Source organism: Macrotis lagotis, chromosome 1, assembly GCF_037893015.1.
Source record: "Macrotis lagotis isolate mMagLag1 chromosome 1, bilby.v1.9.chrom.fasta, whole genome shotgun sequence".
In the NCBI taxonomy this organism is placed as follows: Eukaryota; Metazoa; Chordata; class Mammalia; order Peramelemorphia; family Peramelidae; genus Macrotis; species Macrotis lagotis.
The window spans coordinates 223,679,701-223,696,956 of record NC_133658.1 but is presented as its reverse complement, the minus strand read 5'-3'; positions in this window follow the sequence as shown (position 1 = coordinate 223,696,956).

The window sequence follows — 17,256 nt, the reverse complement described above, 5'->3', positions numbered from 1 at the left end:
GGGGCAGCTAGGTGGTGCAGTGGATAGAGCACTGGCCTTGGAGTCAGGAGTACCTGAGTACAAATCCGGCCTCAGACACTTAATAATTACCTAGTCGTGTGGCCTTGGGCAAGCCACTTAACCCCATTGCCTTGAAAAAATTTAAAAAAGAAAAAATAAAGAAACAGCAGGAAAGAAAATTTGACTTTATTAAAACATGTGAGGAGGAAAGTTATGTATAATAAATGGAAAAATAAAATTGGAGACAAGTGGTTAAAATGTTTAAATGCCAAACTGAGGAATTTGCATTTAACCACAAAGGCAATAAGTTTCCATTCGAATTTATTAACTAAGAGGTAAGGAAGAGATTTCTCCACTTAGGCTCACTGGAAGTAAACCAAGGGAAAAAAGTCCATGAAGAATTTCACAGATTTCATAGATGGTCAAATAATTTAAGAAAAATAAAAGTATGTTAAGGAAGGCAGTTAGTGGCTTCAGTCTTAGCATACAGAATTGTTATTTTAATGAATTTCAAGACTCTTTTTCTCAATCATAGGAAGAAGAGTTAATAGGTCTGCAACCAGACAATTATTAAACATTGTATAAGATTTCAAAAACTTCAAGCTACAAAAGCTGTTTTTTGTATTTGAAATCACTGAAGATAAAATTTTTTCCTGACATTATTTTCATTAAGCCTGGCAATTGTCTAATTAGTGAAATCACCTTCATCTTCTACATTAAAATAAATAAAATCATTCATTTTTGAGGGGAGAATGAGAGTGGTAGAAAGGACTGATTGATGTTTATATGCAATTTCCACAAAATATCTGCTTTACTTGTCTAAAGAGTTACATTTGCCAAAATCCACTCAGTTATTTTAGCATGTATAAAAACCATTGAAACAGTATTGTAAGTTTAATTAGAAAATGTATATGAAACATACTATACTTAAATTATAAATTTCATTTCTTAATTTTTTCAATTTAGTAAGTTCCTTGAAACGGCAATTGGATATCTCTCTGTCTCTATCTTTGTCTCTTTGTCTCTGTCTCTTTCTGTCTCTATGTTTCTGTCTCTGTGTATTTGTCTGTCTGTCTGTCTGTCTGTCTGTCTCTCTCTCTCTCTCTATCTCTCTCTCTCTGTCTTGTCTCTGATTATTTGAGAATTAAGGTTCTAAATTCCATTTTAGATAGCACTATAGACATGAAACAACATTAAACACATAGTACTTCAAATCAGAGATAGTAAAAATATCAAGAACTCTAAAGGAACAATCTGTAGGGGATTTTCCTGACTGGCTTAAAAATAATCATTAAAAAAATTAATTATTTTCTAATACAATCTTGAGGTATTTGATAACTGTTTACAAAGCAGATCTGAAACCCCAAGTATCAAGGTCAATTTAATCTATACTCAGTCTGCAGGAGGCTAGACTAGTCTTGATCAATAGGTAATATAATTTTATAGGCATCACTAGGCATAGAACTTTATTAAAATTGAAAACCAAGCTATACATAAAGAGTAGCATCACATCATTTTTCAAATTTCTGAGGATCTTTCCTATTTTCAATTTTTTTCATAGACAAATTTAAAGAGAAAAATGCCTTTTCAAATACAAGACAAGAGATGTGTAAAATGGCAAGCTAGAAAGGAAAAACAAAAGCTTTTCAAGAAAATTAAAATATTTACTTCCTGATTCAGGAAGGTGATACCTGTAACATTTGAGAACTGTATCTAAGTACATTTAGAAGAAGTAAACATAGAGGAAGGGTATGGGAATAAGTCAATTTTAGTGTGTTGCTATAAAAAAATTAAAAGGCCAAAAAAAAAATTGTACCAGGTGAAGAGAAAAGGGGAAGGCAGAATAGAATAAACTGCATCAAATGATGAGGGGGAAAAAATGCATGAGAGACAAAGAAGGGAGAGAGTGAACATTCCTTTAATACTTCTCTCATCAGATTTGACTCAAAAACAGAATAACATACACACTCAGTTGAGTATGGAAATTTATCTTACATAACCTTTTAGGCATCCCTCAGCTGTATCTCTTCAGATATATCCAGTTCATCTGCAAGCCATTCTTTGGTCAATAGATATTAATCTACTTTTCTTTTTCTTCTCTGTATAATTAATTACAACTCAGTAATAATTGCCAATTTTACTTAGTGGGATTTGTAATTTTCCATATTAAGATTCAATTATCACAATGTCATTTATAAATAAGGCCATCAGGAAGATTTCAGTCTCTATTGGGAATTCCTCTTTTATTTTAACTCTCTTTTGCTCATTACCATGATGTTAAAAAAAAACTTTAAGGAATGTACATTTCCAGATCTTATTCTTTACATTATATACCATCATTTTTTTTTATCTTTTTTGATCCGTTGTGTCTCATGTTTAAAGAATTTTTTTCTATCTATAGCAATGAAAGGTATACAATCTTATTTAATTCGATTTTTCTTTAATTATGTTTAGCTTATCCATTTTGAACTAATTATAAAATATAATGCTAGATATTTTTCTAAATGTGATTTGTTAAAAAAAAATGCTTTCAAGTATTCCTAGCTGTTTTTTTTTTTTTTTTTGTGAAAATGAAGTCCTTCTTTCTTTGTATATCTGTCTGTTATTGTCTCTATCTCTGGAGTTCTTTTTTTCTATCTCTGACTTTCTGTTTCTTTTTTCTGTCTTGAGTCTTTCCTCTCTTCTGTCACTTTGCATATCTGTCTCTGTCTCTCTTTTGCTCTCTCTCATTCATTTTATCTTTTATTGTCATAATTTTTAAAAAAATCATCTAATATGCCCTTCCCTACCCTGTCCCTATTTTTCCTTCCTTTTCTTTCAGTAACATTATCATGGCCCTTTCCAAGTGCCATATTCAAATACTCACTTTCATTTTTTTTATTTCCCCTAGAATCTGCTAGAATCTTTTTTTCTGATTAATTTTATTTCTTTATGTATACAATGGCATGTAGTAGAATGTATTCATTCACCTAGGACTATGGGGCACAATGTTATTCACTTTTCTTTGTTGCACCACAAATGATTCTTCAACAATCCCAATCCTAGTAAGGAGAGAAGAAAGATCATAAACCTAATAATTTTTGAAGTCTTTTTTCAGTGGAGCAAAAGATAAAATAAGAGGATAATTTTTAATGAAAAACTCAAAGAAGAATTGATGAATTAGATTACATAATGAAAAGTATTAACAAGGCAGAGAGTGGAAACATTTAGAAAAATAATATAGCTTATATAATCCATAACAAATTCATAACAAATGATAGCAGAACTATAACCGAATGTGCAGTTTTAGAAGTCAAAATCAATTTACAATGAAAACATTGCACAGAAATTTGAAACAAAATTAACAGATGAAAAATGATGAAAAAGTAAAATTCTTCAATACCATATTTTAGCATTCAGAAAACTTCAGAGCATTGAGATAAAGACATTAAGTAAAATTCAAAATATTCAAAGAATTTTACCCAAAAAGACACCATATTTATTTTAGATGAACAAATATTTGCAGACCTAAGGAGTTTCCAATTCAATGAGAAAATAATATTGCATGGTTAGGAAAAGACAGATAACATTCCAAGGATTTTCAATAAGAATAACAGAAGACTATTCATTAAGAATTTGAAATAACTACTAAATAGGTTATGATATACTAAAAAAACAAAAGAAATAATTTGCACCAAAGGTCATCTCATACTGTGAATTTAACCATAACTCCACAGGACAAGATAAAATGGAATAGTTTTTACAGATTAATTGCAATTGGGGAATGATTATTTCATTATATGATTCTCTGAAGAGGATACATAATTTGAATTCACATGTAACATTTCCATGGGTTTGAAAGCAATTAGCAAACTTTACATAATAGTAACAGATTATTGTGGATATGAATATATATATATATATATATATATATATATATATATAAAACTACATTGCTAGATTCAAAATTAAAAATAATAAAATTTTCTAGCTATACTTTTACTTGAATTGACAGAACTTTTTTAAACTTTACTTTGCTATTTTTTCCCAATTTCATTCAAAGATAACTTTCCTTGTTTTTCTTTTTGTTATCTATTGACTTCCACATTTTTCTGCCCCTTCCTTTACCTTCTCCTTTCTCCAAGACAACAAACAATCTGATATAAGATATACATATACAGCCATGTTTAACATATCTCCATCTTAGTCATGTTGAAAAAAAGAATCAGAAATAAAGGGAAATAAATATGAGAAAGAGAGAGAAAAATAAAAGATGTTTTAAAAACTCAAACTTTGGTCTGTATTTAGACTCCAATAATTTTTCTCTGGATGTGATCATTTTAATTTTGCATCATATTTTTACATAAATATAAATTTTACATCATAATTTTAGAATTGTATTTGATCACTGAATTGCTGAGAAAAGCTAAGTCTATCATAGCTTATCATTTCACAATGTTACTATGATCTCCTGGTTCTACTCACTTCACTTAATATCAGCTCATGCAAAGCTTTCCCAGCTTTTTGCAAGTCTGTCTGCTCCTTATTTCTTAGAGAATGGTAATATTCCACATACTTCTACTTGTTCGGTCTTACCCTAATTAATGAGATTCTCTCAATTTACAATTCTTAGCCACTGCAAAAAGAACTGATATAAATATTTTTGTACATATTGGTCTTTTTTTCCTTTTTTAATTATCTTTTTGGGATACAGATCTAGTAAAAGTACTACTATATCAAAGAATATAAACAGTTTCATTGATCTTTGGACAAGGTTTCAAATTTCTTTCAAGAATAGTAGGATCAGTTCACAACCAACAATACATTAGTGTTCCACTTTTTCCACATCCCCTCACTCTTGATTATTTACCTTTTTTCTATTTAGGCAATCTGATGAGTATGAGAGGGTACTCAGAGTGGTTTTAATTTGATTTTTCTCAAATTAATAATGATTTAGAGGATTTTCCACATGCTTACAATAGTTTTAATTTCTTCATCTGAAAACCTCCTATTCTTATGCTTTGATCATTTATCAATTGCAGAATGACTTTTGTTCTTTGTTTCATTTAAAAATAAGTCTTTGATCAGAAGCAATAGCTGGGGAAATTTTTTTTCCCATGTTTCTACATTTCTTCTAATCTTGGTTACATTGGTTTGATTTGTGCATTTTCAATTTAATGTAATTAAAATAATACATTTTGCATTTTATAATGTTTTCTTTTTCTTGTTTGGTCATTAACTCTCCCCTTCTCCATAAATATGACAGATAAACTATTCCTTGTTCTACTAATTGACTTATGGTATCACCCTTTATGTATAAATCCTGTAACCATTTAAACCTTATCTTGGTAAAGGGCTTGAGATGTGGACCTTCCACACAATTTTTTCATAATTTTCCAAACAGGTTTTGTCAACTTGAGGGTCTTCATGACAGAAATTAGAGTCTCTGAGTTCATCAAACAGTAGTTTGCTGTAATAATTTTCTACTGATTCGTTTATACCTAATCAATTCCACTTACCCACCATTCCATTTTTTAACTAGAAAAAGCAGATAGTTTGGATGAATTCAATCTTATATACAGTTTTAGATCTGGCAAGGTTAGGCTACCTTCCTTTGCATTTATTTATTAAATTCCTTCACATTCTTGACCTTTTATTTCTCCAGATGAATTTTGTTACTATTTTGTATTTTTACTATATCTATAAATACTATATCTATAAAATAATTTTTTTGTTGGTTGGATCATTATGGCACTGAATAAGGAACGCAAATTTTAGAATTGTCATTTTTATATTAGTTCAGCCTACCCATGAGCAATTGACATTTTTCCAATTATTCATATCTGACTTTTTTGTAATTTATCTTAGTTTATACTGGCAAAGATAGAATCTCAATTTTTTGTTGTTGTTTTTAAAGTTATTTTAAATGCAATTTCTCTTTCTGTTTTTTACTGCTTGTATAAAAGTGCTGATGATTTGTGTGGGTTTATTTTAAATCCTGAAACTTTACTAACATGGCAAATTGTTTCAATTAATTTTTAGTTGATATTCTGATTCTCTAAGGAAACAATCACCTCTTTTTTAAACAGTAAGAGTTTTATTTCCCCATTGCTTATTCTAATTCCTTCAATTTCTTCTCTAATTGCAAAAGCTAACATTTCCAGGGACATATTTAATAATGGTGATAATGGACATGCTTGCTTCGCCTCTGTATCTTATTAGGAAGGATTCTAGTTTATCCTTACTACATATAGTGTTTGCCTATGGTTTTATTTTTAAAATTTTTATTTATTTAAGGGAATGGGATTAAGTGACTTGTCCAAGGTCACACAGGCAGTTATTAAATGACTGTAGCCTGATTTGAAATAAGCTGCACTTGATTCTAGGGCCTGTGCTCTATCTACTGTGCCTCCTAGCTGCCTTTGATTATGGTTTCATATACTATTCATAATTTTAAAACAAATTCTGTTTATTCCCTTGCTCCCTATTTTTTATTTTATTTTATTTTTCCTCTATTTTCTAAACATCTTTTTAAGCATCCTTTTCAACATTCATTAATATATAATTTCTAAGTTTTGTTATTAATATGTTCAATTATGCTGATTGTTTTCCCAAATATTGAACCATCCATCCTGGCATTCTTGATATAAATTCCATCTGGTTACAGTTATAGTAATAGCTTGTTGCAATTTCTTTACCATGATTTTATTTCCTATCTTATTAGTCAATCTGATAGGTATGAAATGGTACTTCAAAGTTGTTTTAATTTGCATTTCCTTAATTAATAATAACCTAGAGAAATTGTTCATGGCCATGGATAGTTTTAATTTCTTCATCTGAAATCTGTTTATATCATTTGACCATTTATCAAATCAAGAATTATTTGTATTTTTTATAAATTTGAGTAATTTTTCTATATATTTTAGAAATGAGAAATTTATCAGAAACATTGACTGCAAAAATTGCTTCCAGTTTTGCTTTCCTTCTTGGTGATATTGGGGTTGTTTGTGCAAAACGTTTCAATTTAATGTAATCAGAATTATCCATTTTGTATTTCATAATGGTTTCCATTTCATCTTTGGTCATAAATTCTCCTTTGCATTGATCTGAAAAGTAGACAATTCCTTGGTCTTCTGATTGGCTTATGGTATCACTCTTTTTATCTAAATTCTGTCAGCATTTTGACCTTTTAAAAATGGGTGGGAGATGTTGGTCTATCCAGGGCTATCTAGTTCTATCTAATTTCCATCTTATTATTTTCCAGTTTTCCCAGAAGTTTTTTGGTCAAATACTGAATTAATTTCCTTGAAGCTAAATCTTTTGTATTACCAAATAGTAGATTAACATAGCTATTTACTACTGTCTTGTGAACCTAACCTATTACACTGATCCACCATTCTATTTCTTAGCAAATACTAAATAGTTTTGGAAAGTGAAGGTTTATAATATAACTTTAGATCTTGTATGGCTAGGTCATATTCCTTTGCATTTTTTGTTAGTTCCCTTGATATTATTGATCATTTGTTTTTTGAAATAATTTTTTATTATTTTTTCAATGTCTTCAAAATCATTTTTGGATAGTGGGACTAATTTGGCAAAAATTAGATAGATTATTTAGCTTAAATTATAATTTTAATTATATTAATTTGGCTTACCCACAAGCAACTGATATTTTAACAATTGTTTAGAGCTACTTTTAATTGCTTGAAAATTGTTTTGAAATTGTTTTAATTTAGTTTCTGGATTTGTCATGGGAGGAAGATTCTCATCCACCAGCTGTATACAATTCTTTTATGCTGAATTTCTCTTTCTATCTTTTGCTGTTGGGCTTCGCTGGTAATGTAAAGAAATGCTGATGATTTATGTGGGTTTATTTTTATCCTACAAGTTCATCAAAGTTCTTAAGTTCTCAAAGTATGCTATCATATTATCTGCAAAGAATAATAGTTTTCTTTCTCTGTTGCCTAGTATAATTATTTCTATTTATTTTTTCTTCTCCTATTACTAAATCTAAATTTCTAGTAAGTTTTCTATGATAATAGTGATATTGAACATCCTTATTTCACCATGGAACTTACTGGGAAGAAATCTAGTTTCTCCCCATTGCATATGATGCTTAGTGATGATTTGGATAGATACTGTTTGTCATTTTAAGGAAAGTTACATTTATTCCTATGCTCTCTATAGGTTTTTAATAGGAATGAATATTTTAGCAAATGTTCTTCAGTATCTTTTGTGACATTCAAGTAATATCTAAAGTCCTGTTATTGATAAAGCAGATTATGTGTGGACAATTTTACTAATACTGATTCAACCCTGAAATACTTGATTAAATCCCACCTGGTCATAATGAATTATGAATGAGAACCAAGGACTGCTATTTAAAAAAAAAAGATACAAAGAAATTTTCATTTCTACCTAATGAAAATTATTTTAAATAAGGTTCATATAGAGTATAGGACTTATTGACAACATTGTCTGATATTTATTAACTAATCTAAAGGCACATTAACCTTGGCAAAATTTCTTTTCGAAAATGTTAATACTTCTGGCCAAGATGGCAGAGACAAGGCAGGCACAGTTCTAAAGTCTCCTGATCTTTCTCCATCTATGATATGAAACAAACCTCTTAACAGAAATCTGATCCACAAAACCCAGAAAGAAAATACAGGAGAAAGAACATCTACCTCAGTATTTGTCTTCCACAGTCTTGGGTGAGGTCGGGTGCAGAGGATGGATCAGCATCAGATCAGCCTGGATTGGAGCCCAGGGAGCCTGAGGGCCCAAGAGCCAGACCTGCTTGACCACCAGTGGGGCTAGACCTGGGTGGAGGGGCTTGGCCCTTCTAGAGAGCAGAGGCATTGGTGTTGGTGCTGACCTTCTGGAGCTTGCTGACAAGGTTGGGGAGAGAGGTCTGGTGCAGGAGAGCTGCAGACACCATCCCTGTGCTCCTCTGGTCTGAAGAACTCTGAGTCCACACCTCCATTGCAACTGAGGCCTCTTCCCAGAACAAACACAATTCTGCCCCAGGTTCAGGTGTGTGTGCAAAAGAACTAGCCCAGCTGACAATTGAAGATACGGAGAGGGATGACCTCACTCCAGGGTAAAGCCTACCATTGACTGAACACAAAAGAATTTAACAGCTCCAATCACTCTCAACAGAGTAGGCCTCAATCAAGGTCACAGACACTCTAGAGAAAGCAACCAGCACCTCCTACTGGCCAAGTGGAGAAATTGCATGCAGTGAGTAAAGCCTCTAGGGATCCCAACATCAAACCTCTGTGAACCACTCCCTCCCCAACTTAAGGTTTTAGCAAAATGAAGAAAGGTCAGGAGAAAGGTGGATCCATAGAAAAATTCTTTGCAGGAAAAGACCCTAACTCAGAGAGATATAGAACCTCTGAGGAGAATATGATCTGGTCTCCAGCACAGAAAGACTTCTTTGATGAAATGAGGAAGGAGTTTAAAAATCAATCAAAAAATTGGGGAGAGACAATTAACACCTTGCAACAAGAAAACAAATCATTGGAAAATATAATTGGACGAATAAAAAATGAGAAAAACTCTCTCAGATCCCCAAGTGGACAAAGACAAAATGAGAATAAATCTCTCAGATCCTCAATTGAAGAAATATAAAATGAGAATAAATCTTTCATATCATCAATTGGACAAATACAAAATGAGAATAATTCTCTCAGTTCCTCAATTGGTCAAATGGAAATCTCATTCCAAAGTAGAATTGACCAATTGGAAAAGGAGATGTAAAAGGTAAATGAAGAAAACTCCTTCCTTAAAAAGAAAGAATAGAGGCTGCAGAAACTAATGAACTCATGAGACAGCAAGAGCCTCTTAAACAAAATCAAAAACATAGAAAACATAGAAGAAAATCTAAAATACCTCATCAGCAAAATCACTGACCTCGAAAATAGACCCAGGAGGGGCAACCTGAGAATTATTGGATTTCCTGAAAACATTGAATAGAAAAAAGCCTGGACTTAATATTACAGGATCTAGTGATGGAAAATTGCCCTGATATCATGGAACCAGAGGGAAAAGTAGTTATTGAAAGAATACATCAATCCCCTCCAGAAAGAGATCCTAAAATGAAAACAGCAAGGAATGTTGTGGCCAAATTCCAGAACTATCAGATAAAAGAGAAAATCCTGCAAGCAGCCAGAAAGAAACAATTTAAATATCAAGGAGCCACAGTAAGGATTATGCAGGACCTGGCTGCATCAACATTAAGGGAAAGAAGGGACTGGAAAGAGATACTCTGAAGAGCACAGGGGCTTGAAATGCAGCCAAGAATCCACTACCCCTCAAAACTGAGCCTTCTTTTTCAGGGGAAATGACGGACATTTAACAAAATAGAATTTCAAAAATTCCTGACAAAAAGACCAGACCTAAATAGAAAATTTGGACATTAAACAGGAAGTTCAAGAGACACATGAAAAAGTTAAAAAAAAGGGGGGGTAAAGAAAAAAAACTGCTATCCAATAAGTTGAAACTGGCTATATCCCACCATGGGAAGAAGATTCTCATAACTCTTAAGAATTGTAATTCTAACAGAGAGAATATACGTAGCCAGAAGTGATGGACACTCATGACTTATCCATGAGCCTGCTATCCAATGGGAAAAAACTGGTTATAACCTTACTTGGGAGAAAGACTCTAATAACTCTCAAGAATTTTAACTCTGTTAGATAGAATGTACTTAACTAGAAGTGATGGATACTTGGAATTTTCTATGACTCAGATAGAATGATTTAAAAACACTACCTCCTTAAAAAGGGACACGAAGGAGATGGGGGGGAGGGGATTGAATGGGGTAAATCTCATTACACTAAGAGGTACAAAAGAGCTATTTGTGATAGAGGGGAAAAGGTAGGAGATGAGAAACACCTGAATCTTCTTCTCACCAGACTTGGCTTAAAGTCAACTTACACACATACTCAGTTAACTGAAAAAATATCTAATCTCTCAAGTATTAAAAGGGGGAAAGGGGAGTGGGGATAGAGAAAGTGACAGGGAGAAAAAAAGAGGAATTAACAAAGGGAAGGGTAGGGAAAAGAGAAAAAGGAAACGGTAAAGAAAGGGGAGGGGTGGATATAGGAGGGCAAACACACTGAAGGAGGTGGTATTCAGAATCAAAATACTGGGGAATATGGACAAAAGGAAAAAAAGGGGGGGAATACAAACAGAGGGAAGATAGAATAGAAGGCAATAAAGAATTAGTAATTATAACTTTGAATGTGAATGGGATGAAATCTCCCTTAAAATGTAAGTGGATTAAAATCCAGAATGTTACAATTTACTGCTTACAAGAAACTCATTTGAAGCAGAGAGGCACATATAGAGTAAAAGGTTGGTGCAAAATATATTTATTTTGCTTCAGCTAAAGTGAAAAAAGCAGGGGTAGTAATCTTTATCTCAGACAAAGCAGCTGCAAAAATAGATAGTGTTAAATGAGATAAGGAAGGAAACTATATCCTCCAATAAATTTCACAATCTAAGTAAAATGAATGAATATTTACAAAAATATAAGTTGCCCAGATTAAATGAAGAGGAAATTAAAATCTAAATAACCCTATCTCAGAAAGAGAATTTCAATAAGACTTTGGGGAACTTCCTAAGAAAAAATCGCCAGGGCTTGATGAATTTACAAGTGAATTCTAGGAAGCATTTAAGGAACGATTCTATATAAACTCTTTGGAAAAATAAGGGAAGGCAGAACTCTGCCTAACTCTTTCTATGAAACAATTATGGTGCAGATACCTAAACTAGGAAGAGTTAAAACAGAGAAAGAAAATTATAGACCTATCTTCCTGATGAATATAGATGCAAAACTCTTAAATAAAATCTTAGCAAAATGATTACACAAGTTATCACTGGGATAACACATTATGATCAAATAGGATTTATCCCAGGAATACAGGCCTGGTTTCAATATTAGGAAAACTGTTAGTATAATCAATTATATCAACAACAAACTCATCAGAAATTATATGATCATATCAATAGATGCTGGAAAAGTTTTGGAAAAAATACAACACCCATTCCTACTAAAAACACTAGAGAGTGTAGGAATAAAAGTAATGTTGCTTAGAATAATAAGCAGTATCTATTTGAAACCATCAACAAGCATTATGTTCAATAGAGAGGGGCTAGAGGCATTCCCAATAAGATCAGGGGTGAAACAAGGATGCCCATTATCACCACTGCTATTCATCATCGTATTAGAAATGTTAACTTTAGCAATTAGAGAAGAAAAAGTAATTGAAGGAATTAGAATTGGGAAGGAAGAGACAAAACTCTCTCTTTGTAGATAACATGATGGTATACCTAGAGAATCCTAAAAAGATCATCTAAAAACTATTAGAAATAATTAGCAACTTTAGCAAAGTTGCAGGATAGAAAATAAACCCTCATAAATTCTCAACTTTTCCATATATGTGTGTGTGTGTATATATAGTGTGTGTGTGTGTGTGTGTGTGTGTGTGTGTGTGTGTGTGTTTTGAGTGTATAACTAGCAAGGTGGAGCAGGAAGAGCTAGAAAGAGAAATCCCATTCAAAGTAACTTTAGACAATATAAAATACCTGGAAGTCTATTTGCCAAGGCAGATGCAAAACCTTTTTGAAAACAATTATAAAACACTTCTCACACAAATTAAATCAGATTTCAATAACTGGGCAAATATTATCTGCTCATGGATAGGTAGAGCTAATATAATAAAAATAACAATTCTACCAAAACTAAACTTCCTGTTTAGTGCCATACCGATCAAAATTCCAAAAAAATTACTTTATTGAGTTAAAAAAAAAGTTGCAATAAATTCCCATGGAGAAATAAAAAGTCAAGAATTTCCAGGGATTTAATGAAAAAAAATCTCAAAAGAAGGGGGCTTAGCCCTAACCAATCTTAAATTATATCATAAAGCATAAGTCATCAAAACTGTCTGGTATTGGCTAAGAAATAGAGTGGTGGACCCTTGGAATAGAATAGGTGCAATAGCAGGAAACAATTATAGTAATTGTTGTTTGATAAACCCAAAGAGTCCAGCTATTGGGAAAAAAAACTCTCTCTTTGTTAAAATCTGCCGGGAAAATTGGAAGTTATTATGGAAGAAACTAAGATTAAAGGAACTCCTCACACCCTATATCAAGATAACATCTAAATGGATACAGGAATTGGACATATAAAACAATACTAAAAGCAAATTAAAAGATCAAGGACTAGTTTACCTGTCAGATGTATGGAAAGGGAAACAGTTTATGACTAAGGAAGAGATAGAGAACATTACTAAAAACAAACTATATGATTTCGATTACATTAAATTAAAAACCTTTGCACAGATAAAACCATTATAACCAAAATCAAAAGAAATGTAATAAATTGGGAAAAATCTTTACAACTAATATTTCTGACAAAGGACTCATTACTAAAATATACAGAGAACTAATGTCAGATTTTTACAAGAAAGCCATTCCCCTGTTTACAAATGATGAAAGGATATGCAAAGGTGATTTACAGATAAGAAGATCAAAGTAATCCATAGTCAGATGAAAAATTGCTCTAAATTGTTACTTATTAGATAAATGCAAATTAAAGCTTCTTTCAGGTACCACCTCACAACTCTCAGACTGGCCAATATGACCAGAAAGGGTGATGATCATCGTTGGAAGGGTTATGGGAAATCTTTGACACTAATACATTGTTGGTGGAGCTATGAACTCATCCAACATTTCTGGAGAAAAATTTGGAACTTCACCTAAATGGCAACAAAAATGTGCAAATACCCTTTGATCCAGCAACTACTGGGACTATACCATGAAGAGATGATAAAAAACAGTAAAAACATCACGTGTACAAAAATATTCATAGCAGCCCTGTTTGCGGTGGCAAAGAATTGGAAATCAAGTAAATTTCCTTCAACTGGGGAATGGCTTAGCATACGGTGGTATACGTATGTCCTGGAACAATTTTGATCTATTAGAAACCAGGAGGGATGGGAATTCAAGAAAACCTGATGCTGAGTGAGATGAGTAGAACCAGAAAAACACTGTACACCCTAACAGCTATATGGGGGTGATGTTCAACCTCGATGGACTAGCTCATTCCATCAGTGCAATAATCAGGGACCATTTTGGGTTGTCTGCACTGGAGAATACCATCTGTATCCAGATAAAGAGCCATGGAGTTTGAACAAAGTTCAAGGATTATTCCATTTAATTTAGGGGAAAAAATGAAATCTTATTGTCTGATCTTGTTATCCCTTATACTTTATGTTTCTTCCTTAAGGATATGATTTTTTTCTCATCACACTCACTTTGGATCAACGTACAACATGAAAACAATGTAGAGACTGTCAAATTGCTTTCTGTGGGGGTGGGGGCAGGGAAGTAGGATTGGAGGGAAATTGTAAAACTGAAAATAAATAAAATCTTTAATTAAAAAATATTAATACTTTTCTTTATGAAGGGAAATAAATGTCTATGATGATAGCCACAGCAATTATTTCAGGAGATGGAGAAAATAGCTTTCTTGTAGAGGTAGAGAGACAATGGGCTCATAGAACAAATAGAAGAATTCTTTAATCAAGAATTTCCTAGTTCAAGTTGGAAGATGCAATAACCAAAACTAAGGAACGTGACCACAAACTTCATTACAGCAATTCAGTAAACTTGGATTGACTAAAATGTACTTTCTGAAACAGAGTCACAAGGAAGATGATTTAACAGTCTTTTTCATCGGAGTTACTATCAGTCATGTGAGCCATGTAGAATCAAAAAATGGAGATCAACCTTATAGGGACTAATTGGTATCAATACCAAGATAGTAAAACTAATCTGGAGTAACCTTGGCTTCACCAAGAAAGCAGATTGTTTAATTCAAGTTATCTCTCTCTTAATGAGCTGCTTAATAGTATAGTGACACTTTGAGTGTGAACTGACACTATAGGTCCCAGGGAAAAACAGAGATAACCAGAAGCAAATTTTAAAATCATTATCTAAGGTTCCAGGTCTAAGATCTTTTAGTTTTTATTATGCACAATGGATTTGTTTTGTGTTTTCTTAGCCTTGCATTCACAGAAGACCTAAGGACACATAAATGAGAGGTAGAAATGAACTACTTGTCTGAGAAGTATAGGATCCATGATGGATCAAAGAATATTATTAAAAAGTAATAATTCTTCTTGAGAAGATGTCAAAAGCGATTCTGGAATAACATCAATTCAGTGCTATCATTCTGGAATTGTTAGAGTAGTAAACAAATGAGAATGATGGCAAGATATTTTTTCCTTACTGAAGGACAGCTACTTCACCTGATGTTTTAAACTTTTAATCAAATCTACAATGGTAGGCTCCTCTAATTCTCCACTTTGGTGAGGTGATTTTGGGATTATAGAACACAAGCACTACATTTAAGCATGTAATCAATAATGAATTTTAATGTACATTTTCTTTGTTTGATAATTTCAGGGATCTTCATCATCAGTTTAGCCTTGAGGTGATGGATTTTTTTTGTCCATGGCAATTCTCAAAGGGTAACTACCAAACTGCAGTAGGGTTGGGATATTTTGATGGAAGGAATTTACATCTTGACAAATTCACATCTATTTAAAGCACTCAAAAGTAGTATAGAATCTCTAAAGAGTGCCCTATATAATCACTATCAATGAGTTCAACTTTGCAAGTAAAAGAGATGTCAAATCTTTAAAGCACTCCATGCAACAAGAAAGGCTTTATGAAGTCCCAGGTTCCATGCTAGGGTAATGACTAGCAGAAAACAGTACAGATGCAAAGGTTTCTGACCTCTATGAATCCTCAAAGTTAAATCATTTACCAGGTATAAAACAATTTCACTGTGATACCAGGTATATTGTCAGAGGAAATAATTTTCATCTCCATTGGTGTCCACACTTGTCTTTGATGAACTTCTTTCAAAAGATGACTGTATTATTGTTTTATAGAAGTGGAATGCACCAAACTGTGCTTTTGTATATACATTGTCCAATTAAGATGAGTCTAGTAAAAAAACTATCAGAAGTTACATTTAGCTTTTGAAGATTTTCATCAATTTTTGTAACAAATTTGGTGGCTATGCTTATTCAATCTCAAATAAATTTCCTTCTATAAGAAGCATACCACTTTAGTTGAATTTAGCAGTGGAGTAGTAGTCTGTCAGGCACTTTCTAAATGAGAGTTCTTTAAAGTCAAAACAGCACACTTAGGAAATACAGTCACTGAGTGCATTTATCTTTTTGAGAGATTAAATCAATTTCCTTTTATTCCCTTATTCCTTGGACAAACTAACTAAGCAAGAAGAGAGTCAGAACTCTTTCATTAAGCTGCCTCTCCTGACTCTTAAAACAGACAATATCTTGGACAATGACAAGTTAATTAGTTAAATTAAAGAAAGAGAGAAGTTTAAGATAGACACATAAATAAAAGAAGATGGATGAGCAATCTTTTAAATAGGAATAAGCTTGACAAGATGGAAAGTGCAGTATTTATTGGTGTTATTAATAAATGAACTATGACTTTTTTCTTCCTTTTCAGCTTAGTTGATTGAAAGATTCAGTGATTAGCTGAAGGTTTGAATCAATATCACTATAATTTGCTGGTGGCATATTGAAAGAGACTTTGGAGGCAGCACGTACAATCAATGCCTTCATTTCTACTAATTACTACCTAAAATGCTCAGAAATCCAAAGGAGCAATTCTCCCCAACTTTTTATATGGATCTAACTTTGCTAGAGTTACAAATATCTATCAGACAACAAAAAAGAAAAAAATTCCAAAGTATTTTCAAAAGCATGTCTACATGTTATATCCTATGACAGAATGTAAGTTTCTTGAAGTCATGGAATATTACATTTCCATCTATGTATATGCAGTCCCTAAAAAGTTTGCCTCAGAGTAAGTTTTTAATTGGTGCTCATTAATTGTCTTGGTCCTTACAGATGACCTTTAATCATGGGACTTTGATAACATTACTTCAACAAGATGTTGCTTCCAGAATTTGTAACTAAAAAAAAAGTATAAAGAGCACTGGAATCTGGATAGGGTTTATAGACAAGGCTATGTCCTTAACATGCTAAGTGACCTTAAGCCATTTTATTTTTAAACACCTCTAGGACCAAATTGATTAAATATTTATTAATCATATATTAAATGATGCTCTAGAATAACTACATCTTTTAGATAGGACATTTCCTAGACTCATGGAAGTTATACTTAAAGAGGTGATCATAAATTATTTAATCTAATTTCTTT